General features: G+C 38.5%; 1 non-coding gene across 1 annotated transcript; it reads right to left on the bottom strand.

Annotated features, from left to right (window-relative positions):
* Positions 1-17,270: 17,270 nt before the first annotated feature.
* LOC130213926 (U5 spliceosomal RNA) lies at positions 17,271-17,386 on the bottom strand. The gene has a single exon (XR_008835574.1). It is a non-coding gene; the product is annotated as a U5 spliceosomal RNA (small nuclear RNA).
* Between the last annotated feature and the right edge of the window lie 425 nt (positions 17,387-17,811).

Below are 17,811 nucleotides of genomic sequence, written 5' to 3'. Positions count from 1 at the left end.
TTCAATCCACTTAATGGATTTAAAAATGTTAAAACTACTTTTTAGTTCAAGGAGAGTTGTAAAATGAGCCCATTTCCCCAAAAAAGTGTAGTGTCGGCTTGATTAATCTAGTATTTAGTGTCGCATAACTTTAGAAATAATACCTTGCTGATTTGCCGTTCAATGTGATCCTGGTCATATGTTGTGGAGGTGTATTCATGAAAAAAAAATTCAAAAATGCATTATATCAGAAAAAATCGTTTTTTTATTATTATTATTCCATCAATCATATGATGGAATAATCATATGATGGAATAATAATAATGATTATTTTCTACAAAGCCGGTTTGTAAATGTAATACAATAGATCTATCAAAAGTTAATTTTTGGTTAGTAATATGCGCTGCTAGGAATTTGGACAGCTTTAAAGGCTCTTTTTTTTCAATGTTTCTATCCATTTGCATCCTCGGATTCCATATTTTCAAATGGTTTTATTTTAGCCAAATATCGTCTAGTCCTTACAATACCATACATTAATTGAAAGCTTATTTATTTGCTTTTGGGTGATGTATACATCTGTTTGTGCAGAAATGATGCTTATATCTGGTTTTGTGGTCCAGGCATCACATTTATCAGTCTTAACTGTAATTTGGCTGTTTAATATTTAAGTAAACAGTATTCTTCCCAAATAAAACCAAATTTACTGCTTTGTTTCAGGTAATGTTCATCAAACCAAAAGGTTTAATTGTTTTTCAGCATAAAGTTATGTAATATTCAGTGTTTAAAAGAATGAAACCCCAAACTATATGCTGTTAAAGGACTGCTCCACTTTTTTTGAGAAGGGTATAAACAGAGGTCAGAGCCAGCTCCAAGTTCTGAACCTTGAGTTCCAGGTGGGCAGGACAAACCTGGAGTTTTTATTTATTTAGTGTCTTGTACACAACCTACTTGCGGTGTAATGCCTCCCACTTGAAGGTCTCCCGGCTGCAACAATACCAACTTGCTTTTTTTGGTAGAACAATGAGCTAATCAGTTAAGTTTTACCAACTTTGAATCCCTTCATCTCATGGCTGGGTCTGGCTGGAGCATTTTTAGCTTAGCTTAGCATAAATCATTGAATTGGATTAGACCATTAGCATCTCGCTCAAGATTTTTTTTTAAATGTTGTGTTAATTTTCCTAATGCTTGATTTCTTTGTAGGTACATTGTGTGTACTAAGAACAAAAAACTTAAAAGTTGCTATTTTCTACGCTGATATGGCTAGGAGCTATATTCTCATTCTAGCATAATAATCAAAACTTTGCTGCCATACCATGGCTGTAGCAGTCAAAATGGTGTACACAGGGCTTCAAAATAGTACCCAGGTCACTAGGTATCAGTGCTGCAAATAATATCATTATTTTTAATTGTTTGAGAGGAATGCTAATGGTCTAATCCGATTCAATGATTTATGCTAAGCTAAGCTAAAAGTGCACCGGCCAGACCTGGAGATCATCTGAATGAATTAAAAAATGGTAAAACTCGACTGTTTAACTGTAGGGGGGAAAAGAGTGGACTGTTCTTTTAAGGCAGAACCCATTTAGTTTTGAAACCACATTTGAGGAGATTTCCAATTTGGGGGGCCTGTCGAGTAACATCCCACAGCTTTTTGAGTAATTTATTAACATGAAATGGTAAACTGATTCTGACCTGCACTTTTAAAATGTATGAAAGTGATCACATGAAATTTTAATAAGCTTTAAAAATAATACATACTAAATCCTATTGTAAATAGTTAAACTTTTATAATATAAAAATTTCAAAGAACATTCACTCATTTTCCTTTGGTTTAGTAGTCCCTTATTTTTCCTAGTAATTGGTTGTGGCTGGAATTGCATCCGCAGCATAATAACATATGCTGGATAAGTTGGTGGTTCATTCCGCTGTGTCGACCCCTGATTAATAAAGGGACTAAGCCAAAAAGAAGATTAATGAATGAATTGAATGGCATCCGCTGCATAAAACATGTGCTGGATAAGTTGATGGTTCATTCCTCTGTGGCAATCCCTGATAAATAAAGGGACTAAGCTGAGGGAAAACGAATGAATAGTTCCTTATTCAGCAGGTGTCGTCACAGTGGAATGAACCGTCAACTATTCTGGCATATGTTTTACACAGCGGATACCCTTCCAGGCACAACTAAGCAGTGTTGGGGAGGTTACTTTGGAAATGTAATAGATTACAAATTCCTCTTTTTAAAATGTAATAAGTAGCGTACCTTTTCGATTACTTTATAAAAGTAACTGATTACATCTGATTACTTTTTGATTACTTTTAAGTTTCTTATAGATATTTTCAACTAAATCATTTCAAGCATTTATACCAAGCAGGTGTGACCTTACAGTTGCTCTGTTTACTGTTAGAATTTCAAAATCTCTCATCACTTATCACTTCAATTAAGATTATATGAATTTATGAATTTACAGAATTTTTCAATTCAGTTATTTACTGCAAATAATATGCTGCAATAAACAGAAACAGATTATAGTATATAACCGCAAAAACTAAAATTCCAATAAAACCAGGCTTTACACACTTAAAAAAAAAAAAAAAATATATATATATATATATATATATATATATATATATATATATATATATATATTCATTCATTCATTCATTCATTCATTCTCTTCGGCTTAGTCCCTTTATTAATCTGGGGTCGCCACAGCGGAATGAACCACCAACTTATCCAGCACGTTTTACACAGCGGATACCATTCCAGCCGCAATCCATCTCTGGGAAACATCCATACACACTCACTCACACTCATACACTACAGAAAATGTAGCCTTCCCAATTCACCTGTACCGCATGTCTTTGGACTGTGGGGGAAACCGGAGCACCCGGAGGAAACCCACGCGAACGCAGGGAGAACATGCAAACTCCACACAGAAATGCCAACTGAACCAGCGACCTTCTTGCTGTGAGGCGACAGCACTACCTACTGCGCCACCCATATATATATAGTTGAAGTCAGAATTATCAGCGCCCCTGAATTATTAGTTCCCTGTTTATTTTTTTCCCCAACTTCTGTTTAGCGGACAGAAGTTTTTTTTTCAGCACATTTCTAAACATAATAGTTTTAATAACTCATTTCTAATAACTGATTTATTTTATCTTTGCCATGATGACAGTAAATAATATTTGACTAGATATTTTTCAAGACACTTCTATACAGCTTAAAGTGACATTTAAACACTTAACTAGGTTAATAAGTTTAACTAGGCAGGTTAGGGTAATTAGGCAAGTTATTGTATAATGATGGTTTGTTCTGTAGACTATCGAAAAAAGTAGCTTAAAGGGGCTAATAATTTTGATCTTAAAATGGTTTTTAAAATATTTAAAACTGCTTTTATTCTAGCTGAAATAAAACAAATAAAACTTTCTCCAGTAGAAAAAATATTATCAGACATACTGTGAAAATTTTTTAAAAAAGAAAAAAATTTTTTTATCACTAATAAGTAAATCATTCTAACTTCAACTGTGTGAATATATATAGACCTCCTCTCCCTCAGTCATCTTTCCATCAAGCAAATTTCAGAGCTCTGTGAATGTCGGTGCCGTCACTTATTGATCCGCGATCGGTAAATGTAGCTTGTGTTGACGCTACTACGCTACATGACTAAAAAAAATTGTTTCGCCACCGCCACGCTACTGAAAAATGTAGTTATAGCAGAATAGCACCGCTTTAATAAATGGCCTTAGCAGAAGGCATCATGCAAATCAAAAACAGGCAAAGCAACAGATTAATATTATTCAACATATTCCAGATTAGAAAAAATACCCTTTTTTTTTAGATGAAACCCCATTTGTAATCTTTAACATTTTCACAAGTAACTGTAATTTAATTACACATTTTTTTCTCTGTAACTTTAACAAATTACAGTTACATTTATTTTGTAATTAAATTACGTAACGCCGTTACATGTAACTAGTTACTCCCCAACATTGCAACTAAGGACTGAAAATTAAAAGGACTGTAATGGAGTATTTAATTATCACAGTGCAGCACCAAAATAGTCTTAACGCACAGTAAAATGTTTGGTATATAAGCTGTTATTGAACTAAATGAACTTTTAATGTGGGAAATAATGTATTGCAGATTTCCTGTTCCTTGTTGACCTAAAAACGTATACACAAGTTTTTCCACCCTTTTCCCCTTCAAATCGTTGACCAATTGATATAAATCAATGACATAAAATGTCAAGGAGCAAGAGTTGTTGGTTCTGTGCTTAATTGTTTGTTGAGCTTGCGTTACAGCAACAACCAAAAATGATCTTCCTGAATTATTCCTGTTCCTTACAACAGTTGTCCACAAGGTGGCGGTATTCGCTATAAAAGTGACTGAAATCATACTTCTGTTTACACTGACAATAGATTGATGTCCTGCCCAATAATATCCAGCTGCAGCACTGTTGATGACGGGCAGAGTGAAAAGTGGGACAAAATCCAAGAGTTTACAAAGAACAATCCATCGAGGGAGTACCACTTAACACTATGGCATTTCTCTATGCCATCTCCTACCTGCGTTACCTTGTTTCCCAGGCACAACACAAATGCTTCATCCGCAGTAAAAACTCCCTCCATCCAGTTCCACTCCCGCTTCTCCTGAGTCAGCACTTTTTCTGCTGCAGGTCGACAGTGTTGATTGAACACCATATCAGCACACGTCTCTCTCTCTCCCATGAGTCCATCACTTTATCTCTGTGGCGTTCCCCTCACATTTCCAATAGGAAATCACGTCCTAATACCTAAACACTCCCTTCTGAGGTGACAATGGCACGCAGTGATTGTATATTCACCATCTGGCTCTACGTGCCTCATCAATCTTCTCACACACACACACACACACACACACCATTAGGCGTGTAATGGGGAGGACAGCTGCGTTGATGCTTTGGTTTCATATGAATTTAACGCCTACAACAACAGCGGCGGATTATAATGTCTCCCACTCTCTTTAAAATAGGTCCGAAGTGTGTGTTTGCGGAAAGTACAGCAGTAGCTTTGAGCTTTTTGTATTTATCACTATCGACACCCACTTTGCAGCTCTTCAGCGTCCTCTGACTCCTCGGCAGGTTGTTCACATGTAGCTACTGTACAGAGAGTGGTGTGTATTCGTGTTGAAGTGTGTGTTTTTTCACATGGACGTCCTGAGAGTCCGATCCTAGAGTAGGGTATTATAAACACCCATATAACAGTGGAGTTATGCAATGGAATGATTCAAGCTGTAAAGTGACAATAGTCAAAAAGGTGTTATTTAGGATTCAATACTGAAACGATTGTTCTGTTTGTGTTATATAATTTAAGGTGTAGCCTATATTAATTGGATATTTAGTGTATTTTTCTGTAAACTCTAGAGATGGTTGTGTGTGCGAAACCCTACAGGGGTCGGGAACCTTTTTTCAGCAAAGAGCCATTTCAGATTTTTGGGGGCAAATTGATTTTTTTAAAGAGCCATTGGGGGTATATATGAAGCATCACATGTTGAGCAAGTCCATGTATTAAGAAAAGATAATTTATAGAATTTTTTTTCTTTTCGCCATCAACACATAAATGTTTGAATTTACGTGCGCAACCATAGAAATGTAAGTTGTTGTCGCATTTCAAGTTAATTCACAACGCTGCACATGTGCATTGGTTGAAACGTCCTTTTATTCTTATTCATTTTGCTTTAAAAATATACAATAAAATTTTTATTTTAATTGTATTTTCAATAGGAAACTGATTTTTAGTGACAGTTATAATTTTTTATTGAAGTGAGACAGCTGGAGAGCCACATATTTTTGGTCAAAAAGCCACATGTGGCTCCCGAGACATAGGTTCCCTACCCCTGCCCTAGTAGATCCAATAGTATGTTCCTGCACAACCCAAGTGTATCTGTCTGTGGACTGCAAGACAGATGAAGGGGCATCACTTGTAATAATTTGAGGCGTAACTTGCAGTTATCGAGATCCCATTCAACCATGCGAGATGTCACAACGAGATGTTGTTGGCAAGATGGTGGAAATACTTAACAGAGAACATTTTCAGCAAATGTTTCATGAGTTTTCTCCATATTTATCCACAACCAATTCATTTGATATGTTATCATATTCATTCACTCCCATGCAACTTGCTGACTTTTTCATATGTTTTGTCATGACAGTTAGCCTACTCGGTGTAACTCCCTGTGGTTGCAAATAACTGTACAATGACGAGTGAGTCAAGTTTAAAAGCCTCCGCAACTCGCGGATGTACGTTAAAAACTGATGGTTGGGTTAAGTGTTGTGGTAGGTGTAGATGTTAATAACTGTGATGGTTGGGTTAAGTGTTGTGGTAGGTGTAGATGTTATTAATTGTGATGGTTGGGTTTAGGGTTGGGGAAGGTGTTGACATTAATAACTGATGGTTGGGTTAAGGGTAACTGTCAACGCAGTGGTGCAGTAGGTAGTGTTGTCGCCTCACAGCAAGAAGGTCGCTAGTTGGCGTTTCTGTGTGGAGTTTGCATGTTCTCCCCGCGTTCGCGTGGGATTCCTCCGGGTGCTCCGGTTTCCCCCGCAGTCCAAACACATGCGGTACAGGTGAATTGGGTAGGCTAAATTGTCCGTAGTGTATGAGTGTGAATGAGTGTGTATGGATGTTTCCCAGAGATGGGTTGCAGCTGGAAGAGCATCCGCTGCGTAAAACATGTGCTGGATAAGTTGGCGGTTCATTCCAATATAGCGACCGCGGATTAATAAAGGGACTAAGCTGAAAAGAAAATGAATGAATGGTTTAAGGGTTGGGGAAGGTGTAGACGTTACTAAGGTATTTGGGTTTAGGTTTGGGGTAGGTGTAGATGTTAATAACGATTATGGTTGGGTTTAGAGTTGTGGTAGGTATAGATGTTAATAACTGTGATGGTTGGGTTTAGGGTTGGCTAAGGTGTACACATTAATAATGATTATGGTTTGGTTAAGAGTTGTATTAGATGTAGACGTTAATAACTGTGATGGTTGGATTTAAGTTTTGGGGAACGTGTAGACGTCAATAACGAAGATGATTGGGTTTAGGCTTGTGGCCAGTATAGATGCTAACAACTGTGATGGTTGGGTTTATATGTGGAGTAGGTGTAGACATTAATAACTGATGTAAAGCATCATCTTACCGACAACACAGTTTTGACATGTGCAACCGAACTGCTCTTTGGCACAGCTTATCCAACCGGGCCAGGGCGGGCCAATTGAACTGCGCCTGGGCCCATTTCGGAGCACTCATACTTGTCAAACGAACTGGGAAATGCGCATGGGCATAGTTCGGATAGCATAGTGTGAGTGCACCCTAAGAGTGGTGTCAAACTCAGTTCCTGGAGGAGCGCAGCCCTGCACAGTTTAGTTATAACCTTGCTCCAACACACTTACCTGTAGTTTTCAAACAAAAGCGAAGGACTTAATTAGTTTGATCACTTGTGTTTAATTAGGGTCGGAACAAAAATCCAGTTTCGTCACCACATTAACTTGCGCTACATGTCTATTCTGCTTGGGAACCAAAACTGGACCAATCAGTTGTGAGTCAAGTAACACTTCTGATTCAACAAAGCTCCTAATCATCTAGCATCTTTTAAAGATCGGCATGAAGCGGAAGTTCATAATTTCTCAAAAGATTTAACCTCGTCTCTCACAAACCGACAAGACATCAAAACCTAAATAAACACCAAAGACTGGAGAGGACGGAGATGAAGGAACTGAGAACTTGTGTCTCTTCAATCATCAATCATGAGTTCACTAATTTAATCTAATCTTGCTGATTATCTAATCTCTTTTCTACTCTTATTCAAGAGTAGAGGCTGCTTTGACTAGTTAGTTGGAAAGTGGAGTTACGTTTAAAATGTTCTCTAAAAAATGGCTGTGGTATCAACAGTAAAAAAAAAACACAGTAAAAATCCGTAACTTGGTTAACAGTAAGCTTCCTTAATATAAATTGCGAATAAATTGACTATCCCAGAATTCCTTTCATGACACCTTAGTTTTTACGCTTTTTCTTGAAATCACTATGGTTCTTTTTAGCTGTTTTCCCCATCAGTTAAGTACAGTACAATTAAGTTTTATGTTACATTCCCTTACTTTAATTTTATGTATGTTACCATGATGATGTTGTATGAATAGTTGTATGTTGAATACAACTCAGTTAAATAACACTGAGTGCCTTCCATACATAACCATGTGTAAGGCTTGAAGCTTACGCTGCAATGCAGAACCAATAATCGAAAACAGAAAGCAGTTGAAGGTTGGGAGTTTAAATTAATTATTTTTCAGACTCCATTCTCATATAGCATACGAATGTGGGCCACTTTAGGCAGTTATGCGGCACTGGTGGTATTTTTTCAGCCCAGACAAAACACATGTGAGCCTGAAGTGGCCCACCTGTACAATGGCAAAGGGGGGCCAAAGATTCAAATTAAAATATGGGCCATTTAAGGCAAAGATTTGGCACTTATGGCAAAATGTAATCTGAAGGTAAACCTAACGTGGCCCATGTGAAAAGTTATAAATTTGGCCCAAATGATGGAGGACAAATGTGGGCCACAGTTGGCAAAAATGTGGCATAGTCATTTAAGGGTAATCTGGGTCTAAACCTAAAGTGGCTCACATGTGTAAGTGCAAATGTGGCCCAGTTATCTTAAAACATATGTGGGCCACTTTTGGCAAATATTCGGCACAGTAAACTCTGGCTAATGCAGCCATTAGCCTATAGTGGCCCAGAGAAGATACGGCAAATGTGGCCTAGTTATCCTAAAACAAATGTGGGCCACTTTTAGCAAATATTTGGCACAGTGGCAGTGAGCCTAAAGTGGCCCAGAGAAGATATTGCAAATGTGGCCCAGTTATCTTAAAGCATATTTGGACCACATAGACTAAAGTCACCATCCTGGAGAAAAAGTGTTTGCTTTAGTTGGGCTCATAGCCCTGAACCTCTTAATATAAATGTTCTTTTGGGCTGCTGTAACTTTTAAGAACTTTGCTTGAAATGTTTATTCACTACAGCAAACAAGCCAAGTAAAAACAAAACTATAAAATTAAGTGAAGCACAACCTGTAATCAAGTAATATAATTCGCTGATGTTAACCAATGTTTAATCCACCATTAGCAGTAATGTAATAACATGCTTGCACAGGACACAGTATTATGAAGCTTTATATGCTAAAATATTCTATGGTTCAACTTCCACTCACAGAGACATCAATAATCAGCGTATGAACCTCAACAACGGTGACAATTAACAAAATGAACAAAACTCACATACATCACAAACAGGATACTAAAAGTGACAAAATCAACAATGTCAACATAAGCAGCAGAATCAACAGTAAACAATGAAAACCGGAGCATCAATAAGCTATAGAATGTATTCATACTGCAATGCATGCTGGGATTGTTGTACTTTGCCACACTCAGCAAGTGTAAGGTGTAGGCCGGATCTGGGCCAGATTAAAAGCAAACTGTGGCCCGGAATAGGGTCACTTCTGGTTCATTTGGTTGAATTCTGGCCCATATCTGGCAAACAGGAGTGGACTGCCCAATTGCCATAATTCCATGCAGTAAGTGGGCCGGATTTGAGCCACGTGAATTTTGCTAGCTGGGTTGTAATTAATCTGACTTCATTAAAGATGTTATCGTCATTGATAACGAGAAAGAATCTCTACGCCTTAAAGCAGGCAAAGCCACTTTTTTATTAACTTATTAAGTTTCATGTTTAAATATACAGACAGTAGAATGAAACAACCTAATACACTGTATAGAGAAACTTAGCTGTAACATGTGCACTGCTAAACAACAAAGACAGGGAAACTGTTAGCATATGAGGCTACGCACAATCAGCTGCCTTTCCTATTTATACCCTGAGCAAAACAAAATTGAGTAGATAAAGTATGTGTGTGGAGGGGGGGGGGGGGGGTACATTAACATACTCTCCTCAGGCCATGAGTAAACAATAGTAAATAGATTGTACATTTAAATACATCAATGTCTCTGTTGATTTCATCACTACAATGCCGTCATAAACTGTCAAATGACACCAAACATGACAAAGTTATATAAAAGAAGATCACGAGCAGATGAATAGTGTATGGTGAAAGGCACATGGTTTCTGTTAGACAAATGACAGAGATCTATATTGGAGCTGTGAGGAACTCTGCCATGCCAGGAGGATCCATCCTGTGCTTGGAATGTTCATTAGCATAGAAGGAATATTATATTTCATCAGCTTACACATGTTCGTCTGCTAGTGGCAAAAGTTTGATATGAGCATTGGTTCATTATGTGACTTTCATTTTTTATTGTCTTGTTACAAATGAAATGATGTACAGATGCTAGTATTTCAAAACATCGGTTTATAACTCTATTAGTTAATGTAATATGGTAGGTAACTGTAAAATTGTTACATTTACGGTTTGTACTCCGTTTTTAACAGTAGAATATGGGCAACAACAGCTGCCATTTTTTATTGTAAAGTTTATGGATTGTGCAACACAAATATATTTAGTAGTGCATAGAAACTTAGTGTGCCTTTACTTGCACACTTTTGGCCCCGGTTCTGGTATGAAGTTCCCCAATGCGATTCCAGAATAGGTACACTAACTGACAAAAGTCTTGTCGTCTATACCAGTTGTAAGAGCAACATATAATAACTTGACTTCTAGTTGATCATTTGGAAAAGTGGCAGAAGGTAGATTTTTCTGATGAGTTATCTCTTGAACTGCATCCCGATCATCACAAATACTGCAGAACCGGCATGGACCCAAAATTCTCAGAGAAATCAGTCAAGTTTGGTGAAGGAAAAATCATGATTTAAGGTTACATTCAGTATGGGGTGTGAGAGAGATCTGCAGAGTGGATGGCAACATCAACAGCCTGAGGTATCAAGACATTTGTGCTGCCCATTACAATACAAACCACAGGAGAGGGCAAATTCTTCAGCAGGATAGCGCTCCTTCTTATTCTTCAGCCTCCACATCAAAGTTGCTGAAAGCTAAGACGGTCAAGTTGCTCCAGGATTGGCCAGCCCAGTCACCAGATATGAACATTATTGAGCATGTCTGGGGTGACATGGAGGAGGAGGCATTGAAGATGAATCCAAAGAATCCTGATGAACTCTGGGAGTCCTGCAAGAATGCTTTCTTTGCCATTCCAGATGACTTTATTAATAAGTTATTTGAATCATTGCAGAGATGTATGGAGGCATGATCATATTTTATTTTGGTAAAATAAGCCTAATCTTGAGGCCTTTGACTTTCATATAAGCCACTTCTGATACCAAATGATCAACTAGAAGTCAAGTTATTATTTGTTGTTCCTAAAACAAGACTATAGCCAGGTAGTGTATAAACCTCAAGGAGAAGTCACTTGAATTGATCCTGAGATTTGAGTTAAGAAAGGGCCAAAATATCTTACAAACTACAGACTTCAGAGTGATGAGGGCCTGATATAGCCACAAGTGGCTGAGATTTGGTGTACAGTTTGATGGAAGATCGCAGATAGCGGGGAGCAAGACCGCTGGCAGTACTGTAGGACAGAAACCGTGTGCCGAATTTCATCTGAAGTGCACTTGACCACTCTCTTGTTTCTTCTAAGAGGACATCAATACTGGTAGTGGATTAAATGGGCCGGGATAGGCGCCTCTATTTCAGGTGCTAACAGTAAGATCAGCCTTGGCTCGTACGCTGGTCAGTAACCTTGCAGCTTTAATGGCCTAAAATGGAGTGACACGGTGCAGGGTTTAACGAATCTTGAATTTATAAACCCGAAAGAGATTTGTTGCTTCAGATTGGGAGAGACGAGACGAGGAGAAACTGACATCAGACGGTCCTACCAACACGATATGTGGCCAGACAGAGCGCCGCACACTCACACACATAAATGTATGCATGTATGGCAGGCTCGTCTGCAACATTCGAGATGGGAAAGAGCAAGGCGATATGCTGGAACGTGCACATGCTATGTAAACACACCCCTATAACAAGGGCAGTGCTTCTACAGAAAGATTACACCACTATATGCCAAAGTGATGTATAATTATAACTGGCCTTTTATCCAGTCATCGTTTATCAATCATTTATAACCCAAGTATACTCATTCTTCGCATAGGAGTGAACAAAAAGAAGTCTGAAATACCTGTTAATGTACATCTCAATGTTGTGAGGGGCATTTAGATGAATATGAATGACACGATTTCCTCTAAATGACAAAATAAGCATGACAAAAATAAGAGCAAACTCACAATATATATTAGGGATGCTACATTAGCCAGTACAATTTTTAATAATTAGAATTTTTCAGGTTTTGGCATTTAAATGTAAAAATACATTGTCCCCATTCATCTAATTACTCTCCGAGGGATAGTATCCTGTCATCATTTACTCATCTTCAAGTGGTTCTAAACCAGTTTGAGTTTTTTTTCTGTTGAACATGAATATAATATAAGAATAAGAATATAATTTGAAGAATTTTGGAAACCTGTAAATATTGACATCTAGGACAGTGTTTCTCAACCACGTTCCTGTAGGACCACCAACACTGCATGTTTTAAATATCACCTTTGTCTGTCACACCCATTACAGGTCTTTCAGTCTCTGCTAATGAGCTGGTGATCTGAATCAGGTGTGTTTAGTTAAGAAGACATGGAAAATCTGGTGGTCCTCCAGGAACGTGTTTGGGAAACACTGATCTATGAAACTCAAATAGTATGGAAGTCAATGGGTGATGGTTTTCAGTTTTCTTAATTATATCTTCTTTTGTTCCGCAACAACATAACTCAATCAAGTCAAAGGTAAGCAACCGATAACCGATGTTTAATACACCATTTTTGAGGTGAACTGTTGCTTAAAAGAGCTCCTATTTTACCTCTTTTACAAGATGTAAGATGTAAAGTTTCAGCTTAAAATACCCATCAGATAATTATTATACAATGCTGAAAATGGTCATTTTGTAAAATTTTAGCAGTTAAATGCAAATGAGCTGGTTCTCCCCACCCACCATTACGACATGTTTCTCCTGTGTCATGTTAGATAAACGGCAGTCGGTGACAGAGACAGACATGAAATGAAGCATATATTAAGTTTATCAGTCAAAAATACCACATGAGGTCATTTCAATTTCGCAGTTCAATTCTCTGGGTCTTCATCCAAAGGCACATCGCAAGCAATATCCCACACCTGGTCCAAACGCAATTACGTTAAAACACAGCACCTGTTCAAAACACTCTAGAAAAACACCAGATCACGAAACAGCTCCATCTAGTGGATACTGGATAAAATTAGACAGGATCACCAAGGCCGTAACAATATCCACAAACCGGGATTCCTGTTGTGTATGTGAAGCATCCTCATGCATAGTTGTACTGACACAATGTGGCTGTGCTGATTCCACCGATTATGAATTACATGCGATTTTACGGTCTTTTGTTAATAACAAACATGCACTGCTTAAAAATGTTTAAAACAAAACCTTGTGAAACTCATTATTAAGGTTCAGCTGATCACAGAGAGTTGAAACAGATCTTCTTTGCAAATCCTGTTCTGTGGACATGTTTATATGCTTTACTACGGAAACAATACGCGCATGTCAATCAATTCGGTGGGCAGGGAAAACTGCACTCCCACGTCACATTGCGCTGGGCCTCAAAATAGCTGGAATTTGGATCTTATTATAATGTCAGGAATTTTTTTTAAAGAGATTTGTGTTTATATTACTCCAGTACAGAGGCAGGTTTAGGCATGGGCAATATGAGCAATCGCCCAGGGCTGCATCTTGCTAGGGGTGGCATGAAAAGCAACCCCCCCCCCCCCCCCCCCCCCTAAACTTTCATTCGCGACACCTGAAGCAAACCCCCCCCCCCCCCCTCATTTTCATTTTCTTCCATGACTCTCCAACCCTCTGCACTTTTGTCCGCGACACCCCTCCGCCATCCAACGCCCCGCCATACCCCCCCCCTTTTCATCCACTTTCATCCACGACAATCCGCCCCCGCCGCTCTTCACTTTTGTCCGCGACACCTCTACATCCCCGGGTAACATGCCGGATCCGTTACCCCGATCTGTTCTTGGACCTCGCAATTCACAAATTAGACACTGACTATACTATACTATATTTGGCTTTATTATTATTATCATTATTATTATGGTCACACTTTATTTTAATGTGCAATTTATACTATTGACTAAGACTTTTAGTTCAATAAACTAGCAATTAGCTGCTTATTTATAATTAGTAATAGAGTTTGGGAGTGACATGGTGGCTCAGTGATTAGCACTGTCGCCTCACAGCAAGAAGGTCGCTGCTTCGAGCCCGGCTGGGTCAGTTGGCATTTCTGTGTGGCGTTTGCATGGTCTCCCTGTGTTCACATGGGTTTCCTCCAGGTGCTCTGGTTCCCCATCCCCTCCCCCAACACCCCCCCTCCCCCACAGTCCAAAGACATGCGGTAAAAGTGAATTGAATAAGCTTAATTGGCTGTAGTTTATGTGTGTGAATGAGAGTCTATGGATGTTTCCCAGTACTGGGTTGCAGCTGGAAGGGGCATCCGCTGCATAAAACATATGCTGGATAAGTTGGCGATTAGGATTAGAGATGTAAAATAAGCAAAATAAGTCAAATAATCTAACTTTATAAGTGCTAATAAACAGTTAATATATTAACAATAGGTAGGTAATAAGTCAGTAACCATTTTGGGAAGCAGACATTGTTAGCTGGGAAAAGGCTCTGAAAGAGTAAAACTTCAAAGCAGAGCAGAGACAGATTCAGGATTAAACAAAGAATAAATTAAGCTTCGGGACCACAGGGGGAGGAAACACAAAGGGGAAGCTCCAGACGCTCACCAACCCCCACCTGCAGTTCACAGCTCTGTCTGCAGGGGTCTGTAAACTGGTGACTGTTTCCGTCTGCGCTCCCGCTGTAGGCCACCCTTTTGTTGTGGCGGTTGACTGTTCACTGCATGCAGCTGCTGTCATCTGTCATATTACAGCTGACTGAAGAACTCTTAGAAATCAATGATAAGTTGTATTCAGTATTCGGCTTGTAACTATATGCGGGTGTGTTGTGTTTTGTTTGTGGGTTGTAGTTGATGGACGTTTCTCAACAAAACAATGTGGTTTAATGTCCAGTTCAGGGGATATTAGAGATTAACCGGATGGAGGATACTGAGGGCTTAGTAATTGTTTTTATTAACTAATTGTAAAAGTGTGTGTGTGTGTGTGTGTGTGTGTGTGTGTGTGTGTGTGTGTGTGTGTGTGTGTGTGTGTGTGGTGTGTGTGGGTGTGTGTGGGTGCGTGTGAGAAAGTTTTAACTTAGGGAGAAAAATTAATAGATTCTTAAAGTTTTTTTTTTTTTTAAGTTAGGGGACAAAAACTAAAGTAGACTGTAAAAAAATGCTGGGTTCCACGCAATTCCTTCGTGTCCCAACACGAATTGAGTTAACTTAATCATTTTTACAAATGTAAGTGAATTCAACATAAAATAATTAAGTTGTGCCAAAAAAAACCCGCAAGAATTGTGTTGATTCACCTCATTTTAATTAAGTAGTTTGAACAAACAGCAAAAAGTTTGAGTGAATTTATTTATTTTTATTTACATCCCATGAATGTATTCTGAGAAAGAAAAGGTGATTTTTAGCATTATTAAACACACTTTATTATTATGTCAATGGAAACATTTAAAGAAAAGGGGAAAATGATTATATATAAACATAAAAGGTTAAATTAAAAAGATTTTAAAAATCGTTAAAATAAATAATCATTGATTAAAATTAGGAGACGCAGTGGCACAGTAGGTAGTGCTGTCGCCTCACAGCAAGAAGATCGCTGGTTCGAGCCTCGGCATTTCTGTTGGCATTTCTGTGTGGAGTTTGCATGTTCTCCCTGCGTTCGTGTGGGTTTCCTCCGGGTGCTTTGGTTTCCCACACAGTCCAAAGACATGTGGTACAGGTGAATTGGGTAGGCTAAATTGTTCATAGTGTATGAGTGTGAATGAGCATGTGTGGATGTTTCCCAGAGATGGGTTGCAGCTGGAAGGGCATCCGCTGCATAAAAACGTGCTGGATAAGTTGGCGGTTCATTCCGCTGTGGCGACCCCGGATTAATAAAGGGACTAAGCCAAAATTAATGAATGATTAAAATAAATTTGCAACAAAATGTTCGATTAAATTACAAACCTGCTAGCATTTTGCTTACTACTTCATTACCCGCGACTCGTTTGTGTTCTGACCACATGTGCTGGGTTGTATACTATATCAATTTAGACTTTTAAAAACACTGTTGTAATACATTGAGCCACTAAACATTGTTCTTATGACGTTTTTCTACAGGAGAAAAGCGCAAATTACTTCCAAATACTTAAAATATAGTCTGTGTTAGTAAATGCAAGGCTATTTATGAAATCCAGGCACAACACTGTATGACAATGTTTCAGATGACTGTTCTAGAGCCTACAGCTAATCAATCTGTCAGTTACTGGAGTGCATTACAGCTCTAAAGAAAAATATAAATGATCTTAAATAAAACAAATACATTTATAGAGATGGTATATAATTTCATTCACCTGGGAAATGGAGGCCACGTGAATGGTTTGTGAGCACAATAAAGTGCACACAGCATGCCATATCATCTAATTGTAAGAAATAATTCCAAAAAGCAACTGACTGTGTAAAGCCACACAAAACAAAACAATGTCGAGTTCAGCGGCTAACCAGCCGGAATCAGCTGAGGTAATGTGACGGCGACCAGCGCGACCTAGCGGTCATTCAAGTGGCCACGCCCTTAATTATGCAGATTTAATATAATCTAATATAAAGAAAACGGATGAGGTATAAAAAAATTCCGCCCCCTCACAGTTGTCATGGATGGTAATATTAGCTATATGAACCAAAAATGTTCTTTGTACCAGGCTGTAAACACTTTTTTTTCTGCTGTAAAGTTGGCCATTTAAACAGTGAGGTCAATAGAAATTTGCTCTATTATGGAGCCAGGACTAGCGGAATTTCGATGAATCGCAGTTTGTTATCTCCGTATTTGCGGGAGGTTGTATTTCCGCTTGGTAATACGAGAAGACCAATGGTCTCTGGGGGCGCAAAACGTCTCAAATTTTCACTACCCGCCTATGTAATTATTCCCCCAAAATCACACTATATTTAATTTCAAGCTAGGCTACTTACTTAGTGAGATCAAGATAATTCATCATAGTAAACATTTATTAATATCCTGTTCATATTAATCTGATTTTCTTTCTTTGACCAGGAAAGGAAGCCCCGCCAATCGGCAGGGCATCGAAAAATTAGATTATACTCATAGTGTTCTTCCCCACGGAAATCTTTAGTAAAAGGCGAAAGATTTATACGATCTGAGGTAAAACATGAGTGTACTGCTTTCTGGGTGAAACCCGGAGGAGCCACACCAACCGCAACACCATTCACAACAACGGTAGCACTAATGTTTCTTATCACAGCACTTTTAATTTAGATTAACGTCAGTACTATAACTTAAGGATGTCCTCATATGTCAGCAAAACCGAAATAAATCCGGAATGTGAAGCATAAAAAGCAAAAATATGTGTAAAAGTGCGACGTCTCGAGAGGCATTGTGGGTACTATAATGCTTTTCCTGTTACGTCATTGTTGATATCATTTACACACAGTTCCGCGTTCCGTGACTCAGTGAAACCTGACCTTCACTGGAGTGTATTGACGCTTTTACTCGATGATCAGAATGAAACGGCTTGCTTATGGGAAAAATATGATGATATTAACGAAAAGCTCAGGTCATTTCAGGCAGTTCTATTGCAGCTT

Source organism: Danio aesculapii, chromosome 20, assembly GCF_903798145.1.
Source record: "Danio aesculapii chromosome 20, fDanAes4.1, whole genome shotgun sequence".
In the NCBI taxonomy this organism is placed as follows: Eukaryota; Metazoa; Chordata; class Actinopteri; order Cypriniformes; family Danionidae; genus Danio; species Danio aesculapii.
The sequence above is the reverse complement of the archived record's forward strand: the minus strand, read 5'-3'. Positions and strand labels throughout refer to the sequence as shown.